Raw genomic sequence first — 21,199 nt, 5'->3', positions numbered from 1 at the left:
GGCACTTATACTTGACTTCATTTTATGCTCGTGACTCCCGACAACTTCGACCACCTGGCGTTCTTTAACGTGCATTGACATAGCACAGTACACGGGCCTCTAGCATCTCGCCTCCATCGAAATGCGACCGTCGCAGCCGGGATCGAACCCGCGTCTGTCGTGTCGGCATTCGAACACCTTAACCACTACCACGGCGACTACCAGTATTCTCCGCGGTTCGCCGCGCACTGTGGTCCGCTTCGGCGCGTGATCTCAGGTCGGCTGACGTCACTTGGCGAAGCGGCCAATCGCGCGCGGTGAACCGCGGAGACGTGAGCCGGTTCCAAAGCCAACCGCCTCGTGTGTACCCTCCGTCGATGCATTCAGATCTTTATATGCGATACAGTCGCCCGTCAGAAACTTGACAGGAAAGCGTTTATTGGCATTGAAGCACATCAGCAATATTTATGTATTTATTGAAAACAACAGCTGTGCAGGGAACAGTCTCCAGGTTGAACGGTGTCGTAGCAACCTAAAACTACAGTGTTCACTCGCTTTGCCAAAGTCAGTCTTCAAGATGGGCCGAGGAGGGGGCGCCGAAGAGAACACATACCTCGCCAAGAGGTGAGCCTCGGAATGGCCGCCGTCACTAGTTCGCTCTGGGGGAGAGAAAAGTGCGGAACGATTAACATTTAGAATGCGTTAATTGTAATTTAAAGGCTGCACATACTTCACCCGTTACAAACAAAAATGGAATTTCACATCCCTTCTGTCCGTTCATCATGCCAACACAATTGCGTCATCACAGCAAAACTGGCGTTTACCTAGTACAAATTTCTAAACGGGAGTTTGCTCATTGATATAGCTTGTCGTTTTTCATTGGATATGTCTGCAGTCCCTTTGAACATGTTTTTAGTAGGTGGAGTTTAACAAGCTCCAAAGCAGCATATGGGCTACGAGAGGCGCTGTATATTGGAGGAATCCGGATTAATTTCGAGAACCTTGTAGTCATACCGCACAGCATTTGATCTCCATCTAAACGCAGCCAACGTGATCGGGATTCGATCCGCAACCTTGGGCGCAGCAGCCGAACGCCATTGCCGCTAAGCCATCGCGTCGGGTTTCTTTCCGATTGTTGGAGTGGTCACCGTTGTTTGACTCGATCGTGCTGTGTCACTGCGGCTGTTTTGTCACGTGTTGAAAAGGTCTTGAGATGTTTGTTTGGTTATCAGATGAGCGAAAAAGAATTGTTTCTCGCGTTTTCTTTTCAGCGCTGATCGTAGCCTCGTCGAGAAGGGTGGACCTGTGGGCACTGTAACGTGGCCGTTTTCTTCGCGCAGCTTTTAGCGAGAGCCTCCTCTATCTTTTCGGTATGAATAAACTGTAGTATGTATACCACATACGATCAGCTTACTTTTCGGAAAAGCAAAAATTTCCTGTTTTGAAAAAAAAAATCACAAAGCCAACTTCGCCAACTGGCCTGTTTTCCGCAATCCGCACAGTCCTGAACTTTGGACCTCTACAAAAAGAAATCGCCTGCACCCAGCTGTTCGGACATTGGGTATAATTTAATCTCTCAGGATGGGTGTCGAGTAAAAAAAGAGAAAAGGTAAACACAACACATTCGTAAAAATAATCAAAATATGGAGGGGTATATCTCCACACAGTTGAAACCTAGAATCTTTAAACTTTCAGATGCGATTCCATGTTCTACTGGAAATATCCATACTGATTTTGGAATGCCTGGTAGGATTCCTTCGTGTTTGAAAATGCACCCGATTGCGAGCGTTGCCAAATTTTTAAAATTGCTTACAAAAAAAAAACGGATCCTTCAATTTCGTTCTCACTTTCAGTAATTATTCCTCAGAGCATGCCCAGTTGCGCGCTTAACAAAGATGTTGCATTATTTTTGTATTTAAAGACTTACAGAGTAGCAAATATGACGCTGTTCGTGGGAACGGTGCTACCACTTGACCAACGGATTGGAAGGGTAGGGTCCCATCTTGAGACGACCAAGTGATCAGACAACAGAAACGAACTGCGGAATAATCCGGCAGTGAGAGGTTTTGAATAAAATCTGCGGCTAAAAAGATTCTCTGATTATCTTCACCTAGGCTTCGGGCTCAGTTGCGGAAAGTGCCGCGCTCGCTCCTCCTCTACGCCTGTCAGGATGCAACGCTCGCTTCCTTCGGGGGCGTACGCCAAGCAGAGATGGCAAGCTGAGATCCTCGGTCCTTGTCGACGAAAGGACGGGCACTTGAGCGAACTCAGCGTTGTCGGGAAGAGGTCCGGAGTGGCGCTCAAAGTTCACTCTTTCGCTATTGCTCTCTCGCAGCTCGAAGAGACGAAATCTGAGAATACGAGCCTTGCTTTCGTCCCTGTGGGCACAGCCGGCTGCGGTTCGCCAGCGTCTCTTGCTTTCGTTTGCTGTTACAGGGCAGATTATTTCAGGAGGCATAAAAAAAGGAATTTCTGGATCACCCCCGGGAGGGCTTGAGAGGATGCACAACCCATGACTGCATAAGACGTCTTCAAGGGAAAGCCATTAGCGAAGAAAACGAGTTTTTGCAGGAGGGTACAGCATTGTCCTCCACTACGACTTTGCAGAAAACAGTATGGTTGTTTTTTTTTTTTCCCCCGAAGAAACGCAGTCGTACCACAGGAAGAAATGCCAAGTTTCTGTATTCTCTTGCGTCGTCACGACAATAAGAAACAAAACACGGTTTGGCTATCATAACTAACGACCCAACCCACGATTCGGCTCAGGCTTTTTACGCTCTCAGTAGGGACCACGAGTGGTTAGACGATAGTGTGCCTTTATATACTAACGTGACTTATGTCAGCGACAGCGCAACAAGCCACTTTAAAGATAGGTACCACCTTTATGAGCTCCCGCCGAGCCATTGTCCATTCCATTCCTGTAAAGTGAATTTACGGGGACCTTGTGAAGCGCCAAGCTACGCTGCAGGATCTCCAAGGGCACGCTACAGCCGCCATCAAGTCAGCGTCTGAATTGTTAGAAGCATTGACTAGTAACCTGTCCAAGATCGCATTGATTGGTTTATTGGTGTTTAACTTTCCAAAGCAACTCAGGATATGAGGGGTGCCGTAGTGAAGGGCTTCGGAAATTTCCACCACCCGGGGCTGTTTAACGTGCCCTGACATTGCACAGTGCATGGGCCTCTATAGCACTTCGCCTCCGTCGAAATGCGCCCGCCGCGGCCAGGATCGAACCAGCGTCTTTCGGGTCAGCTGCCGAGGAGGAACACGTTTTTCAGCACACGCCATTCTGATTGGCTCAGGTCGCTACAGTGTACAGAGCGCTGCAAACGGCTTGCGAGATCGAGTTTAACAACAATAACTTTACTGTAGAAGAACGCTTTGCTTTTTTTAATATTTTGATTACTTTTAGCTGGGACAACCTGTGTACACTGCTATAAGCCATGTGAGCTCTTAATCTTGCGCGAGGCTGTGCTGGAGTTTGGCGAGTCGAGCTGGAGGAAATAATGGTGTCCTTTCTTTCCTTCGGTCGAGTGATCACTGTGCAGTACAGCGAGTCCTTCAGAAGCTTGAAATTCTCTTCTCTCCGCTGCTGCATGTCCGTGCGCGGGCTGCAGATTGTGTTCCGTAGTGCCGTGTCGGTGATTTTGGCGCCCTCTTCCGGCGTGGCGTGCGGGAACTCGACCGCTCTTCACCTGTTCATCGTAGTGTTTTGAGAGAGGTGTGCATGGCCGGGCCGCTGTGATGTTCCATGAAGTAGCCGAAAATCCTCGTCATTAGACCCGAAATTCCCTAGTTCAGGCCCCATTTTCCCTGCAGGAGCTTGAAAAATCTGAGACAATTTTGGTTCTTGAAATTCCCTGAATCGCGGTAAAAGGGTCCGCTTTTGCCCAATTTCACGGCACGAATTTTTCGAAAAAGGAAATATTCCTCGAATGAAATATTGTCACGAATATTACACGGCACACCGTTAGATACACAAGAACTGTTCCAGTCTGCCGAGCGGTCACCAGCAAGCAGGCGAAGCACTTCTTCTTCCTCGTCACAAGCGAGATGGTGGAGCACTTCTTCTTCGTCCACTTCTAAGCTGTATCATTGCTCCCTCCTCTGCAGCATCGCCTCGATGCGGGCCGTTTTTGTAGAGGGGAAAATGGGTTGGACACGGAAAGTTAAACACAGCTATCACGACACAGAACCGGTGGCACTCAAAGTACAATCAGCAGGACGGTCGTAGTACGGCTTCATACGAACGACGTGCACAACATCCGGATGCGGTGGTCTGCGCGATGGGCGGCCTGGGGTTGTCGGTGAAACTTCGTACGTCACGTCGCTAATGCGGCGGAGAACTCGGTAAGGTCCGAAGTATCGGCGCAGTAATTTTTCGGACAACCCACGGCGACGAACTGGTGTCCAAACCCGCACATGGTCGCCTGGTTCGTACGTAACAAATCGCCGTCCGAGATTGTAGCGGTCAGCGTCGACGTGCTGTTGACGGTGTATTCGCTGCCTGTCCAGTTGACGTGCTTCTTCAGCCCGCTGAACGAAAGTGGCGACGTCAAGATCTGGCTCTAGGTCACACTGAGGGTCGACGGGCAACATGGCATCCAAAGAAGTAACAACTGGACGACCGAAGACAAGCTGGAAGGGCGTGAGCCGCGTTGTCTCCTGCAGGACCGTATTGTAAGCGAACGTTACGTATGGGAGAATTTGGTCCCACGTTTTATGCTCCACATCCACATACATGGAGAGCATGTCGGCCAGGGTTCTGTTAAGGCGCTCCACCAAACCATTTGTCTGTGGGTGGTACGCTGTTGTACGCCTATGGCTGGTGTGGGTCAGATCTAGGACTGCCTGAGTCAAGCGGGCCGTGAAAGCAGCTCCACGGTCAGTAATGATAACCGCTGGAGCCCCATGACGCAGCACGATGTTGTGTACAAAAAACGTAGCTACTTCGATAGCAGTTCCGTTTGCAAGCGCCGTTGTCTCAGCGTACCGCGTCAAATAATCCGTCGCGACAGCAGTCCAACGTTTTCCAGTGGATGACTTCGGGAAAGGGCCGAGTAGGTCCATTCCCACTTGTTGGAAAGGCGTCTTCGGAGGCGCTATGGGATGAAGAAATCCTGCGGGTTTTAAGGGAGGAGACTTATGGCGCTGGCAGTCGCGACAGGTTTTGACGTATGTCCGCACTGATGGATGTAATCTGGGCCAGTAGTACCTCTGCCGAATCCTCGCTAAGGTACGACTGACCCCCAGGTGGCCGGCAGATGGTTCGTCGTGGCAAGCGCTCAAGATATCAGGTCGCAACTGGGACGGGACTACGAGCAGAAATGTTGCGGTGTTGCTCTCAAAGTTGCGCTTGTAGAGGACGCCGTTCTGCAGAGTGAAAGATTTGAGCCCACGAAGAAAAACATGAGGAACGCGGGGACCATCGCAGCCTTCCAGGTACGCGATGAGCGGCGCTAACTCTGGGTCCTCCCTTTGAAGCTGCGCCATATCCGTTGCGCTAACAGCACCAAGGAAAGAGAAATCTTCAGTGATTTCCGGTGAAGCCAGGTCCACTGGCGCGCGTGATAAACAATCCGCATCTTGGTGCTTCTGGGAGAACACCGCGCGCGCTGACAACATGGCCTAGGAAACGAAGCTCCTCAAAACCGAAATAGCATTTCTCAGGCTTGATCGTAAGTTGCGCACATTGGAGCGCCCGGAGCACTGTGCGCAGCCGCTCCAAGTGTTGCTCGAAGGTGGGCGAGAAAATGACGACATCGTCCAGGTATACGAAGCACGTCTGCCACTTGAGCCCAGATAAGACAGTGTCCATCATGCGCTGGAAAGTGGCCGGCGCTGGGCACAGTCCAAACGGGAGCACCTTAAATTCGTATAGACCATCAGGCGTCACGAAAGCAGTTTTCTCGCGGTCTCGCTCGTCCACCTCTATCTGCCAGTAGCCGCTTTTGAGATCTAAAGAGGAAAAGAACCTGGCATCACGTAGTCTGTCGAGTGCATCATCAATCCTGGGGAGCGGGTAAACGTCCTTTTTGGTCATGTTGTTCAGTTTGCGGTAATCAACACAAAATCTCAAGGTGTTGTCTTTCTTTTTCACGAGGACCACCGGTGATGCCCATGGGCTTGTCGACGGTTGAATGACATCGTCGGCGAGCATTTCGTCCACTTGCCTTTTAATGGCTTCGCGTTCCGTCGAAGAAACGCGGTATGGGCGCTGGCATACGGGTGGTGTAGTCTCGTCGGTGATGATGCGATGCTTTGCGACAGGCGTACGACCGACCCTGGAGCTTGTGGCAAAACAATCCGCGAAGTCGGTTATAAGCGCCGAGAGGAGAGCCTTCTGCTCAGACGGACGGAAGGACAGGACATGGTGGAGCCTGGTCTTGAGGGCTTGTCTCCAGGGCTCACACTTGAGGCACCACGGCGAAGTCATGCAGGAAGGCGACAGCCGTGCCCTTGCCGAGGTGCTGCAACTCGTTGGCAAAATTTGTAAGGAGCACACTAGCACAACCGTCTTGTAGTTGGACGAGCCCGCGAGCGACGGCTACTCCCTTCTCGAGCAGCAGGGGTACGTGGCTATCAGCGACACCTTCGTAGTCGTGGAATAAATCGTTCCTTACGAGAACTAGCACACTGGACCGGGGTGGCACCATTACGTCGTCGTCAACAAGTCGCAGAGCAGTGAAACGTGAGTCGTCTGTGTCAGTGCGCGCCACGGCCCGTTTAGTCGAGAACGTGACCCGTGCTTCGTGCAGGTCAATGACAGCACCGTTCGTGTGGAGAATGTCGAGACCGAGGATCAAGTACCTCGAACACTCACGGAGGACTACAAATTTGCCGACGTACACAAAACCACGGATATCGACACGAGCTGTGCACCTGCCGGCGGTGATAATCAGGTGACCCCCAGCAGTGCGAATGCTAGGCCCCGACCACCCCGTCAACACTTTCTTCAGTTGTAAGGCAAGGGCCAGGCACATGACAGAATAGTCGGCACCAGTATCCAGCAAAGCGGTCACGTCGATTCCGTCAATTTTGACGCACAAATCGGAGGTAGCGCGTCGGATGCTGTCGCTACTCGCTCCCGGAGAAACATCGTCGCGTGGTAGTGGCGCAGGAGGATCTTCACAAGTCCCGGCATCAGCGGCCTTGCCTCCAGAGGCCGCTGGAATCAGTTTTCCCGGCGTGGACTGGGAGAACGGCGTCCGGAGTAGCCTGCGGCTTGACGGGGGCTTGGAGAATGGTAGCGTCTCGGCGACGGTGATCGAGCCTCCTGGTGGCCTGACGTGATGTGGTTCTGGCGCGACGACAGATGGAACGCTATCTCCTGCGGTCGTTCCCCGTTCTGAGGGCATGGGTCGTCCGGCGCGAAACCACGCAGGACTACGCGGCGGTATGGGCACGCCCTGTAGATAGTTAGTTAGTTAGTTTATGGGGTTTAACGTCCCAAAGCGACTGAGGCTATAAGAGACGCCGTAGTGAAGGGCTCCGGAAATTTCGACCAGCTGGGGTTCTTTAACGTGCACTGACATCGCACAGTACACGGGCCTCTAGAATTTCTCCTCCAAAGAAATTCCAGCCGCCGCGGCCGGGATCGAACCCGCGTCTTTCGGGTCAGCAGCCGAGCACCATAGCCACTGAGCCACCGCGGCGGCCGCACGCCCTGTAGAGGTGACCCGCCTCGCCACAGTGATAGCAGAGGGGCCAACGATCCGGGGCACGCCACACTTCACTCTTTCGCGGTCGCTGATAGGCTGGCGGAGCGTCACCACGAGGGCAGCTCAACGAGAGCACTGCTGGAGTCGCGGCAGTGACGTCGTACCCAGGGGCCTGGCGCAGGACGGACGCATACGTGGACCTTGCATCAGGCTGACGAGGAACCTCGGAAATCTGGTGCTGTTGTGCTGCCAGGCGCATCTCGTCCCGGATGACTTCGCTCAGTGGCGTGAAAGATGGCGTCTCGGACGGCGTACGGAAGGCCTGCAGTTCCTCTCTGACGACAGATCGGACCAGCTCGCGTAGAAAGGCCGCGTCGATACCGGGAGGCATGGAGATGGGATCAGGCCCGAAGGTGTTGACGTCGCGATTGTACTGGCGGGCTCGCTGTTCCAGCGTCTTCTCCATAGTTGCCGCCTCGGTGAGGAACTCTGCCACAGCGCTTGGTGGGCTGCGCACGAGTCCTGCGAAGAGCTCTTGCTTGACACCCCGCATGAGGTGGCGAAGCTTCTTGTCTTCTGTCATGTTGGGATCCGCGCGCTTAAAAAGGCGAGTCATGTCCTCGCAGTACATGCGTACACTCTCGTTGTGGCGCTGGTTGCGCGAGTGTAACGCAGCTTCTGCTCGCTCTCGACGGTCTGCATTCGGAAAAGTGGCTTTAAGATTGCGGCAGAAAGCTTCCCAGGACGTAAACGAAGCTTCATGGTTTTCGAACCATGTCCGAGCCGACTCTTCAAGTGCAAAATAGACATTGTGGAGCTTACGGTTGTCACTCCAGCCGTTGTAACGGGAAACCCGTTCGAAGATCTCGAGCCAATCCTCGGCGTCCTCGAACACGTCGCCATGAAACGACGGGGGTGTTCGTGGCTGATGACAGAGGATGTGCGCCGGGAGCGTGGTCTCAGTTGCCATGGCAGCTGGTGCCTCCGAAGGCCGGGGTTGCGTCTCCCTGGTTGCAGCCGGAAGGAGTCCAAATTCAGGGGACGCTCCACGGAGGCGGCGGCCGCGGCGCTGGTGAACTGGGGTGAGATCCGTATTGGTCGGTAGCCTACGCGGGTCTGCAAGCGTACCCCGCACCTCCACCAGATTTGTCACGAATATTACACGGCACACCGTTAGATACACAAGAACTGTTCCAGTCTGCCGAGCGGTCACCAGCAAGCAGGCGAAGCACTTCTTCCTCGTCACAAGCGAGATGGCGGAGCACTTCTTCTTCGTCCACTTCTAAGCTGTATCAATATCACTGCTGGGTGGTGTGTGTTAGGCCTAACGCGAGGCCTAGATGCGGCGTAGCGTTCCCGGCGTGCAGTGATCACACGTTCGTTTCGGTTGACTGGCGTAATGCTGCTGGTGGCCGCTGGCCGCCTCTGGACATGCTTGCATTTCATAGAAGTTTTCTTGGGTTGGGGCTCTAGGTTGGACCAGGAGTCAGTCACTCTGGGGAGGCACTGGGGAGAAGCTAGTGCCTCTAACAATGAACAGTGCTTTAGGTCCCTTAGCCTGCCCTAGGCAACAGAGACATGCAATGAACTTTTTGTTTGCATATCTAAATGACATTGGACATCTCGAAAAGCTCTAATTTCACCTTGCATGTTACCCTCACTCATTCTTCATGCAGTCAACTTTGTTAGCCCATTTTTCAGACTACGCACTTCATTACATACGTTACATCATACTCGCCGATGCACCATAGTACGCATTTAATGGCCACATATTTCATCTTCTCCCCTTTTATATTTCTTTTATTTTACCTTTTCTGCACCGCTCTCCTTCCGTCTTTGTCTCCTAAATTCCTTTTCCCATCCAGAGTAGAATGGCAGTGATTTTTAAACGCTGGATAAATTATCTCTGGTGGTGGTGGAAATATTTACCGCGGGCGGAGCCCCCTACATGGCACTTGGGACCCCTCTCCGTGTAGAAAGGGCCCCCTTACAAAGCAAAGGATAGACCTTGGAGGGCTATCCTAGAGAGCGCGTCCTTGCGCTGGTCCTAAGTTACCCATGGCCAGGTTTCCGAGTGGTGTCGTCAGGAGAGCGACTAATACCCTTGTCACAAGGGCGCGCTTCACTCTGATTACTGCTGCTCACACAGCAGACCAAACCACGGTTACGCCGCTAACCACGGTTATCACTAACCGAGCTTGGCGACCTCGGTTTGCGTCGTTAACCGAGAACATGGCGGCGTCTGTGGACGGAAAGTGCCCGTAGGCGTCTGAGTGCGAAAAGCGTGCGAGCTGCTGCGCTTCAGCAACATGGGCGTCCGGAATTACCCCCCCCCCCTTCGCCCCCCTGGAATTACGGATATTATTTATGCACTAGTTCCTTTTTGGTGCTAACCTACCGCTGCCCCCATCCCCAGACATCGGGTGCCCCCCTGGAAAAAGTTCCGCGGACGCCCTTGTTCAGCAACGTATACCTTTTTAGTGGCTCAGCGGTTATGGTGCTCGGCTGCTGACCCAAAAGACGCGGGTTCGATCCCGGCCGCGGCGGCTGGAATTTCTTTGGAGGAGAAATTCTAGAGGCCCGTGTACTGTGCGATGTCAGTGCACGTTAAAGAACCCCAGGTGGTCGAAATTTCCGGAGCCCTCCACTACGGCGTCTCTCATAGCATTAGCCGCTTTGGGACGTTAAACCCCATAAACCAAACCAAACCATGTTTCATGAGCAACGTATTAAAATAGGCGGTGTGTGTAGTGCCGTCCGATGACGCTTTTATGCAGCCCTCGATGATCGTCCAGCGGCGGAGCAACAACGTCCCGCGGCGCTCAGGCTACGCATTTTACCGCCGTTGCGTTAAAAAAGGTCCGGACCCTGCTGAATCATTAAAGTAGGCGACAAGTTCGCAACGCTGGCAGCCCCGTATTCCGCGACCTCACCGCAATGGTGCCGCCCGCGAGCGCAGCGGACGACGGCGCTCTGGTGTGCTACTCAGTCGTCACTAGAGCTAATTTGTTTCGCATCGAAGCCACAGCGGACTGCGCTTTTGCATTGACCAGCGCTATAGTGAATGGTCTACTCATGGCACTGCCTTACTGACAACCTCATTGTCTCATATGGAAATAAAGATGTATGATCGATTTCAGCGACGCCTCAGCAGCGGAGATGGCTTGCAAGCGGATCGGGTCATCCGCGCTGCAGCATCGGCAGCTGCTACGCGGCTGTGAGCATAAAACTAGCTTGTATCGCAGTTATTACTCCTCCAAGAACTCGGTACAGGTCAGCGATCCTCAAGCAGGATTAATTTTTGACATTCCTTTAACACAGGCCTTATTATTTACGCGAACAATAAAGTTAGCAAGGTTTTCCAACGCTCGCGCTAGGGATACCGCCGACGAGATGTTGCTTTGGCACGGACAGCTTGCGGGAGGCGCCGCTGCCACCGGATGGCGCCGTCGGACGGCACTAGGGACACTGCATTGCAAGATATTTGCAACTGTTCCTTCGCTCTGAATCGCCGCGTCACTCGTCCGTTGCACTGTAACCCAGAATGGTGGCGAGCACCGTTAAGCACGGTTAAGCATAAACGCGATTAGACAGCCCGTGTGACTAGGGTATGAGTGGCAGAATAGTTTTCTTTGCTGCCACCAGGTACCGTCACTATTCAATCTCCGCGGTGAACACGGCTTCGCGGAAATTAAGGTGTCTCCGGCCGACGATATACTGTGTCGATTTATAAGCGATCCTCGTGACTCAGGCCATCGTTAATGGTTGAAATAACAGATGCCTTGAGGATAGCTCGCTATTTTCGACAAGATGTATGATGCTGCGTTAGTGAGAGTTGGTGATTCTCCTTTTTCTTTTAGACTGTGCGTGTACGTGGCACTACTTTGCGGGTCGGCTGGGAGGAGGTCTGGGTCGGAGACCAAATACTGGTTATCGCTTCTCGGCCTTTTGGCTTAGAACATAAGATGTATCTGTCTTTATCAGCTTAATAGCTGATAAGACCCTCCCAGGGTCGCTGATATTGAGATATTTTTGCACAATGGCGCAGTGATGGAGCTTGCTCCTGCTGTGCCGCGGGTTGTCCCGGCATTGCAGTACAGTCGGGTACGGCCCATGCCCCTTCCGGGGGGCAATGTTATAATCAAAAGTCAGATTTATTCCTGTGCTATACAATTGTTGATCCTATCTATCTACGATGCAGGAGTGTGAAGACACTGATTGCGCGCCTTAAGTACTTTTAAGAAGGCAACATGAGGATCCATAAACCTCAAAATTCAAGGGACACAACACCATCATGTTGACTACTGAGAGCATGTATGAAGGCGGGAGTCATTTATGGTCACTTGGCAACCAAATGCGGCGCCTTTGTTCAGGAAACCACCGATGTGTCATCAGGAATAGTAATAAAAATGGCTGGCGGTTTAGGACGTGCGAAAGCATGGTTTTTGTGGAGGTGGACACCCAGTTCTGGCAACCCTAGAGATTTTTGCCTAGCTCTGGAGAATTTGGACGCAGTTTAGGGGAAAAGGTTTTTTTTTTGTGTAATCTAGGGAAATTTCATTTGCTCAGTTTTTTTTTCTCTCTCGTATTGGGAAGACAGTAAAAGTTTTGGTTGTTTTTTCTCGGCAACTGACGGAGGCCCGCACAACACCGCAGCGTGCTCGAGTAAAGCCTGTTTCACATGCAAGTGAAAACGCTTTGTTGCTGCGGCTCAAAAGCTGTTTAGAGCCATCGCGGCGGCTCCAGCAGTCAGAGCGGCGATGTTACAAATTTTTCGCAGCACTGCGCCGCTCAATTTTCAGTCGTTTGCATGCGAACCAGCCTTTACACGGACGTAGTCGGACGTGTATGGCCCTGACGTGGCCAGTGGCACCGGCTGCTGTGATCTGGCGTGCCACCTCCTTCCCTCAACAGCCCCGCCGCGGTGGCGCAGTGGCTACGGCACTCGTCTGCTGGCCCGAAGGACGCGGGTTCGATCCCGGCCGCGGCGGCCGAATTTCGATGGAGGCGAAATTCTAGAGGCCCACGTACTGTGCGATGTCAGTGCGCGTCGAAGAACCTCAGGGGGTCGAAATTTCCGGAGCCCTTCACTACTTGATCCCTCATAGCCTGGGTCGCTTTGGGACGTTAGACGCCCCAAAACCATAAACTACAATTCCCAGTTCCACCACGATGAACAAGGTGAGTTGAAGTCACATGAGGCGTACAAAAGCTGTGACAAATTCCTTCATTGTTTTGACTCAAACTGTTCCGTCAGCCACCCTCCAGAGCAATCGCAGCAAATAGACAGGCAGCTTTTATATCTCAGTTTCCGTATTCTCCTCAGGCGACCTCCAGTCATTGCACGTGGTATCCTTCGGGTGAAGTTGAAACCAACACAACATGAGGGAAAAAAAAAATCAGTTAATTCCACATGACGATGCGTGTTCACTAATACCTTGCGTACAGTGACAAAAAAAAAAACCGCATACAGCCTTTTATTTGTAATTTCCAAAGAACTCTTTACAGTTTATCTTGTAGCTTCATTTAAAAGTTCATTTTAGATCCTTCAATTGAAATTTACAGCTAATTTGCTTATCAACGTCTGGTAATATCCTAGGGTACGTGCGCCGCCGCGGTGGCTCAGCGGCTAAGGTGCTCGGCTGCTGACCCAAAAGACGCGGGTTCGATCCCGGCCGCGGCGGCTAGAATTTCTTTGGAGGAGAAATTCTAGAGGCCCGTGTACTGTGCGATGTCAGTGCACGTTAAAGAACCCCAGGTGGTCGAAATTTCCGGAGCCCTCCACTACGGTGTCTCTCATAGCCTTAGTCGCTTTGGGACGTTAAACCGCACAAACCAAACCAAACCAGAGAATTTTTTATGCCAAATTTGGGGAGAAGCGGCGCCGGAGATTTGCAGCATTGCTGCAGTTGCTGCGGTCTAGGTGCTGAGCCGCAGGCCTAGAAGGGCGTCCAGTCCGCTATCGTACGTGGACAATTCCGTGCGCGTGGGCGCACTGTCATAGCGAGTGCGGCACACGTGATGATCCGAGCGCGGGCACAGACTATACCTTGGCAGTGTCATGAGTATACTGTCTCAGGCTTACTCGTAAAAGTTAGATTAACCTCAGGAGAGCAAGGTTCCGGGCTAGTTGGTAATGCATTTAAAAGGAATAAACCGCGCGAAGGAACACGGCCACACGAAGAAACGACAAACGAGCGCTCATGTGCGCGTCGTTTCTCCGTGTGTCCGTGTTTCTTGATGCTGTTTATTCCTTCTAGATTAATCTATACGGTCAATCAAACTTTTATAAGACCGGGCTCTCTCGAACACACTCATTTAGGCTCACAACTCGTTTGGACTCACTCAAGACTCACGACCCGTCTGGACTCGCTCATTTCGACTCGCGACCCATTTGGACCCACTGGCGGCAGACAGCAGCAGCGCTGGCCATCCACCCAAAAGACGAGGCACCGCCAAGGAGGTTATATTAAAACTTCTGGAGTGGAGGGGGCGCTCGAAAAGTGAAGCCGGCGCTCACTGACGCGGCGCCATGTTGCCAGCGGCAGGAAACAGCCAGAACGCGTAGCGTCCGCCGTACAGCTTAGTGGCTCCGTGGTGTTTTGCTGCGGTTGTGCTAGCGCACTGTTTCTTCAACGGACAGCAAGCGACGGCATCGTCAATGGTGGGGTCGTGCGTCGCATTTGGATGTACGAATCGCGTCAAGGCGCCGGGAATAACGTTTCATTTGTATTTGCGCAGCAGTGTACTAGGCTTGGTCGATCGCACCCGACCGCCCCCGACACCATACTGCATGTGCACGAACACAACTGTGCAGATTACATAGCGCTTTTGAAGCGAAAAGCTTCACTAGGCTAGTCAACACCGAGGCTAGCGTAGCGTGGGCCCCGTGAGAAATAAGCACGTGCGCATGCGCGAACTGCGTAATGTCACGGTGGATACCGGAACCGCGCGCTGTAAGGGCCTTAAGGAAAATGAAATGAAATGATAATTGCTGTTAAGGAAAGCAAATGCCTGTCTCATATCTTGGTGTACACCCGATAGAAATGCACGCCACAGTACATGTCTCTAAAGCAACCTTCTAAGGCAGCACCGTGTTCACCACACGCGCGGCTCCTCCTCCGCCTTGCCGCAGCTTTTCGCTTCGAGATATCCAGGCTTAACCTTAGATAAGCCACAGCCAATTTTTCAGCACTTTATTTAGCTGGAATGGAGCGTATACCGAGCCATGTTATCATGTTTCCCATTAGATATTTACAACATGTCCAAGAAAATTGCGCAACTCTATCTGAAGGTCAGAATTCATCACATTGCTTAGGAGATGAACGAGGAAATTGCAAAGAGAAGGTGCGCACTCTCTTGTCCAGACTAGTTATCTTTAAGAATAGGTGACTCTGGTATGCATGCAGTATAGATACGCCAGGTTCAAATAGGCGGCATTGCTCTTCGTGAGAGTGCTCTTTATGTGTCAGTTTTTGTTTCCGTAACTTGCTGCTTTTCATATTTGCCTTTCTACCTTAATTTGCCATGGAACCCTGATTAAATGAAAGTAAAGCACGCTTTTGTTGTTCATGTTTAAACAACCTTCCGGCTTAAATTGAAGCACAAACTGCATACACAGCTTTATGGCACCATGAAGCAGTTCTGGTATTCATAAATTAAACTGCAGGGCCAAATGGTGTCAGTAGTATTGGTAATCTGGTCTATGTACAGCAGATCTTAATCCAGGCAGCAATGACAGTCTGCTCAACCATTGCAGTTACTTTCGTTTCTTTCCGCATGTTTTAGATATTCGAGAATCTTACCATGTATTACAGAACTGTAAACGCTTAATTGTCCTTCCCAGTAAAGAGTATACGTTCGTCAGTTAATTTTCCGTCCTATCACTGCTAATGTTTCATTGCATGATTAGCTGAAACGACACGCTTTACGCGATTTGTTGAGAAAATTATCAGCTTTCCAAGGCAGCGACAGTTAACAGGAGAAATCGCCTACCAGAGCCTTTCAGGCAAATTCACGCGAAAATAAGGGAGATTATACAACCGAATTTAGTGCCCTTAGAAGCAACATCCCTACCAGAAGATGTTTCTCACTTAATCTTGCGGCTGAAGCGAAAAAAAAATCGCAAAATTAGTCGCTCTCTGCTGGCGCGCATTTCACCACGGCCTGTTTTCGCCCCTGGCAAGATGGCCGCCGGTCGGTCTGGCTGGCTTCACCTGTTTCTGCATGCATGCATAGGGGGCCTCCACTCCAGAAGTTTTAATATAACCTCCTTGGGCACCGCGAAGCCACGGATGGCCGTGGTGGCGAAAAGCGTGTGTTCACACGCACCGCAGCTTCGCAGGGGGGCGCTGCGGACGCCACTGAAAAGCGCCCTCTCCGGCCGACTCCGCACTTTTGTCCGGGCAAACCGGTCTCCCTCCCATTATGTAGCTGCGCGAGCAGCGCGCTTTCTCCTGCCCTTAGAAGCAACATCCCTACCAGAAGATGTTTCTCACTTAATCTTGCGGCTGAAGCGAAAAAAAAAATCGCAAAATTAGTCGCTCTCTGCTGGCGCGCATTTCACCACGGCCTGTTTTCGCCCCTGGCAAGATGGCCGCCGGTCGGTCTGGCTGGCTTCACCTGTTTCTGCATGCATGCATAGGGGGCCTCCACTCCAGAAGTTTTAATATAACCTCCTTGGGCACCGCGAAGCCACGGATGGCCGTGGTGGCGAAAAGCGTGTGTTCACACGCACCGCAGCTTCGCAGGGGGGCGCTGCGGACGCCACTGAAAAGCGCCCTCTCCGGCCGACTCCGCACTTTTGTCCGGGCAAACCGGTCTCCCTCCCATTATGTAGCTGCGCGAGCAGCGCGCTTTCTCCTGAAAAAAAAAAAAAAAAAACCAGTTCTGCACGTACTTTGCACGTGTTGGCCAGCCTGCAAATCTCTTTGTGCAGTCGCGAGCTTTTTCCCTCGTGCTTGAACGCTGACGAGCTTCAGAGGATTAGCAAAATGTACAGGGGCGCTAGAAAAAAATACGGACAGCAGGCGCCCACGCGCTGCGCAGTCGGAATTTATCTTCAATGCGTTTTTATCTCGGTAGTAACAAAAAGACGCTAGAGTGGTACATTATTGTATCATGGATGTCTCTAGCATATTTGTGTTGCGAGCCAAGTATAAGCGTGACGAAAATAAATTCCAACAGCAGAGCGCCTAGGCACTGCGCTGTTCGCATTTCTTTCTGTCGCGGCAGTACGCTCTGAGATGTAGGTTAAAAGAAATAGTGGACAGTGAATTTTTTTTTCGCTGCGCAAACTTGAAAAATGAACTACTAGTGGATCAGGCCCACTACGTGAAGCATATTATTGACGAAAAAGCCGGTACCGTAACGGCGAAATGTGTATCGCAAGTAAATGACCGAGGTCATTTAAGACGTGGAATTCGAGGTAAATACCATTTTTTTTGGCGCGGCCATCTTCGCAAGATGCTTAATTTCGTTGGGTGGCTGAGCAGTTCGGTGCATGCAGGTTTGTTGGCCAAATAATAAGGATTTTGTTACGTGTTTCGCTGAAAAATAATGGAAATAATTTTTATTTTAACTTAAAATAAAGTGGCCTTAAGGCGACACGCGAGGCTGAGGAGAAAAACGAAAACACTCACGAAATGCGCCTACCAGCTTCTTGCTATATACGGCAAAGAGAAAAAATGCTCTAGTTTGGTCAATGGCTACAACGGAGATAAGCGGTTGGTATATTTATTTTAATACCGATTACAGCGCACGCGCATCCCCAAAACAATTTATTTGCAGAGCCATCGCTCATATGCAAAAGCTCATTCATGTGCAAGCAAACATTTTGATTATTTTTGTTTTTAGAAATTTTTTACATGTCAAGCAACTTCGAAAATTGAGCCAGGCGTCGCAAGTCGGAACATTGAGGCGGTCACTGACCTTGCCTCACACGCGTCTGCATAATGCCGCTAGCTGTTGTCAGTCTCCAAAACAAAAAATGGCAAAAAAATTGAGTTTCGTTAGCGCGAGCTTTACTAAACACTGCATGCTTAGTGAATTAAAGCAAAAACTGCTCAGAAATAATATTACGCGTGTAACATGCCAAACGTGTTTAGCAACAGGAAAAAGCTTACTTCACCCTGCCCATAGCAGTTATCGAGGCCTGCCGTTTCTCGTTCTCATCCATTTCATACCCAACAATTCCGGACAAAAACATTTTTTAATAGGAAAAAGTGTATGAACGCATTTTTTTTTTCATATACTGGAAGATTTCACTATAGCAATCTCCCATCGAGAGGCTTGCATTTTTTTTCGTATTAACGTTTTTCCTATCGTCAACTGCTCGATACGAGCGATGAAAAATATTTTAGATTTTGCTGCATATAGAAAGGGTGGACCATTACCTTCAATATTTCCGTTACTGTACGTTACAATTTTCCAATATTAAATTTTTTTCCCCCAAGAATGTAGGACATCTCCAGGAAATCTGTAGAATTCCACGGGCAGTCCTTGGCCGTCGATGTTCAGAGAACTATTGTGACAGCCCCAGACACAACAAGTTTCTCCACTCTTAGAACGTCGCGGAATTCACAGCGAGCGGCAACAACACCTTTGTGCGCCCGCGAGCAGGACGGCACGTGACGTGCTCACAATGAAAGAGAGAGTGCCAGCTGCGCGAGCAGCACGCGCGTGCCAGTCGACAGGCTGCTGGCTCAATGCGCTCCGCCCGCGACGTGCCCGGACGGAAACGCCAAAATGACCGGCAGGGGAGAAGTGGCGCTAGTGCAGTGGGAGCAAACTTCAGGTGCGCTTCCCCTGCTGAGCACGCTGCCATTCTCGGTATTTCCCGATGGCCGCGCTGCGACCGGCTGGCCTGAACAGGATGGCGCCCGCCAGGCACTCAGGAACATGGACCGCCGCAGCAGCGCGTTTTAGGGCAGCTCGTCGCCACCGTGGAGCCCTCTTCGTGGCCGGACAGCATGAAACGAACTCGCAGCTGGCATTCGTCGCGCTGGAAGCGTGCGAGGGGGCAGGGGCGAAGGTGCGCCCCTGCTCGTAGCAGACGACGCGAGACCGCTCTTGCTCCGTTCTGGCGGCGCCACGGCAGCAAGTGTCAGGACGGCCGCGGCGAGAGAGCGCGTGAAAGGGGCGCCGACGTCACCGGCGCGGCGATGGCCGGTGACTGCGCGGTCGATAGCCCCAGGAAGGGGTTTCCCTGCCCGGTGGAGGGCGGGGACGGGGTCGACCCAGTTTGTCTCTCGCTGCAAACACGCTGTCGTCTGCTGCGAGCTCTGTCAAGGTCTTTCCGGTTCTCTCCCTCTCCGGAGAAGGCGAGAGGGGAAGGAGCAGGCTGACAGGAGAGGAGGTGCGTGGGAGCGTCCTCCTCCTCGCGGCTGTTTCGATGGAGGCGAAACACGAAATGCGCCCGTGTGCTGTGCTATGTCTGTACACGTTACGTCAAAAAAGTTACATTAAAGTTAAGTTGCGTTAAATATCCTCAGGTGGTTTAACAACGTGAAAGTTCGGATCAGCAGCCAAGCACCATAACCATTGAGCCAATGTGGCGGCATGAGTTTTGGAGTCATAAAAGTTGCTTGTCCTACGCTACACGCGAAGGACACAAATTAAAAAAATAAAAATTGGCTATCGCTTTTCTACCTTCAACCCCTCCTCCAGTCGAAATTTAGACATGCCCCCCTAATTTCAGATCCTCGGAAAGCTCCTGTAGTTACCCTTCAAACTCTACCTTGGAATGCTGAGAACATGCATGAAATTTCAAAGAAGACTAGTTCAAGAAGGGTGGATTATGGTTTGGGGAATGTCATGTATGAGAAAAAAAGTGAATGCAGTGTAGACATCATTAAAGTAAGAGTAGTTACATGTGCACTTTATGACGAATGAACTTATCTCAAACTGAAATGGCAGCACACTTACACAGCCTTCTAGGAGCCAACTAACTTTTTGCTCCACATGATTCCACTCATCTTTGGATATATAAAAAATGTGATGAGCCTTCTTCTAAATGCATCCTATTGAACGCCTTCATATTATGAGAGAAATACGTAGGTTGAGCCAAAGGGTACATTAATGGTATATATGAGAAGAGCACAGTGGTAACATTAAAATCTGATGTGCAACCTTGCATCTTACCGCTGGGAGTGCGATTGCAGCCTCAGCTACAGCAGCACTACATTACTGAAAAAACTCTTGCAATTATGCACATGAGAAAGCCAAAGCAGAACTAACAGTAGATATTGGTTAAAATTGAGTTAATGTTTTGATATTCTATTTTGTTTATATATTTGTAGATACTGAAGACTCATGTCGTATCTTCAAATTAATAAAATAATATAGGATATCCATTTTTCACCCTCCACAACGCTTGTTCCACCTCTGAGGTCATGAGAGCAGAAGTAGAACAAGCATTGAGAGGGATGTGAAATGGAAAGGCTGCTGGGCCAGGTAATGAATGTGCTGTGAAGCAAATGTGTTCACCTGTTTGACATCATGACTAAAGTTTAAAAACAAAAAGAGTTGCTAGATGAATGGAAAGAAAGTGTGATTATTCCCAACTACAAGGAGAGGAGACATAAAGAATAGCATGAATTTCAAGGGGTTAAAGCTGATGTCGCACACCATGAAGGTCTTTGAAAGTGTGTTGGGCACAAGACAGAGTAGAGGTGAGCACTGGGCCCCAAAAATTTGGTGTTGTGCCAGGGCAGTCAACCACAGATACAATTTTTTGCCTCAGGCAAATGACAGGAAAGTTCCTAAGAGCTAGCAAGCACTTTGTATCTAGGGCTCTTCATCTTGGGTAAACCCACTTTTACCCATTTTTTGCATCCCGTGTAAACTTCTTACTCATTGGGTTAAGCCTGATTTTTACCCGAAAATGAGCCCTGTAGGAAGCTTAGTTTCCATGCAGACAAAGTTGAAGACAGCACACGAAAAGTAGCCGACATCTTGTACGAATATCCAGAGGAATGTTTCCACTCAAGCGATCATTTTAAACTATTTCAAGGCTTTTACTTATGGCAGTGCTTATTATGTTGCGGAATTGAGAAGCAAAAACGTGGGTACAGACCAGAAGTCTCATTTTCATCACCATACCAAGCGCTACCCATGCTCACGGCGTCCCGCTCCAAGGCTCTTCTGCGTTCCCACTGAACACAATGACATCTTTCAGACCTCTCCAAGTAATCTCGGAGAGATGTCCAACCAGTCTTGAAGTCATCCTAAATGAACCTTCAGACAGTTCTTAGATGTTCGCAAGATGTCTTGGCAAGATACCTAATTAACGACTCGCAAGATATTTTAGATACCTTTCAGACATTTTGTAAATGTCCTGTAGCTAAGCTAATTATCTGCCTACTTGAGCTACAAGATGTTTTTAGAAGATGATTCGTAGCTAACTTAAGGATAACTTCTAGACACCTAGAAAAGCTCTTCAAACCTCTTCAGGCCGTCTATTTCTTGCCTAGTAAAATGCTAGTTTAATCTGTACATTGTCTTGAAATATCTCGTAAAGTATCTCACAGATGTCTAAAAGGCTACTACCGCCAGACATC

At 50.5% G+C, this 21,199-nt stretch overlaps 1 protein-coding gene and 1 non-coding gene across 2 annotated transcripts in view; both read left to right on the top strand.

Moving 5' to 3' along the window:
• LOC149353843 (uncharacterized) overlaps positions 1–21,199 on the top strand; it is a 615,886-nt gene that overhangs the window by 347,445 nt on the left and 247,242 nt on the right. The window lies entirely within an intron of this gene.
• Positions 11,573–11,760, top strand: LOC149353859 (U2 spliceosomal RNA). The gene has a single exon (XR_016291951.1). It is a non-coding gene; the product is annotated as a U2 spliceosomal RNA (small nuclear RNA).

Source organism: Amblyomma mixtum, chromosome 3, assembly GCF_055824585.1.
Source record: "Amblyomma mixtum isolate Tamu chromosome 3, ASM5582458v1, whole genome shotgun sequence".
Classification (NCBI taxonomy): domain Eukaryota; kingdom Metazoa; phylum Arthropoda; class Arachnida; order Ixodida; family Ixodidae; genus Amblyomma; species Amblyomma mixtum.
Note: the sequence above shows the minus strand (reverse complement) of the source record. Positions and strands in the feature narration are given on the sequence as shown.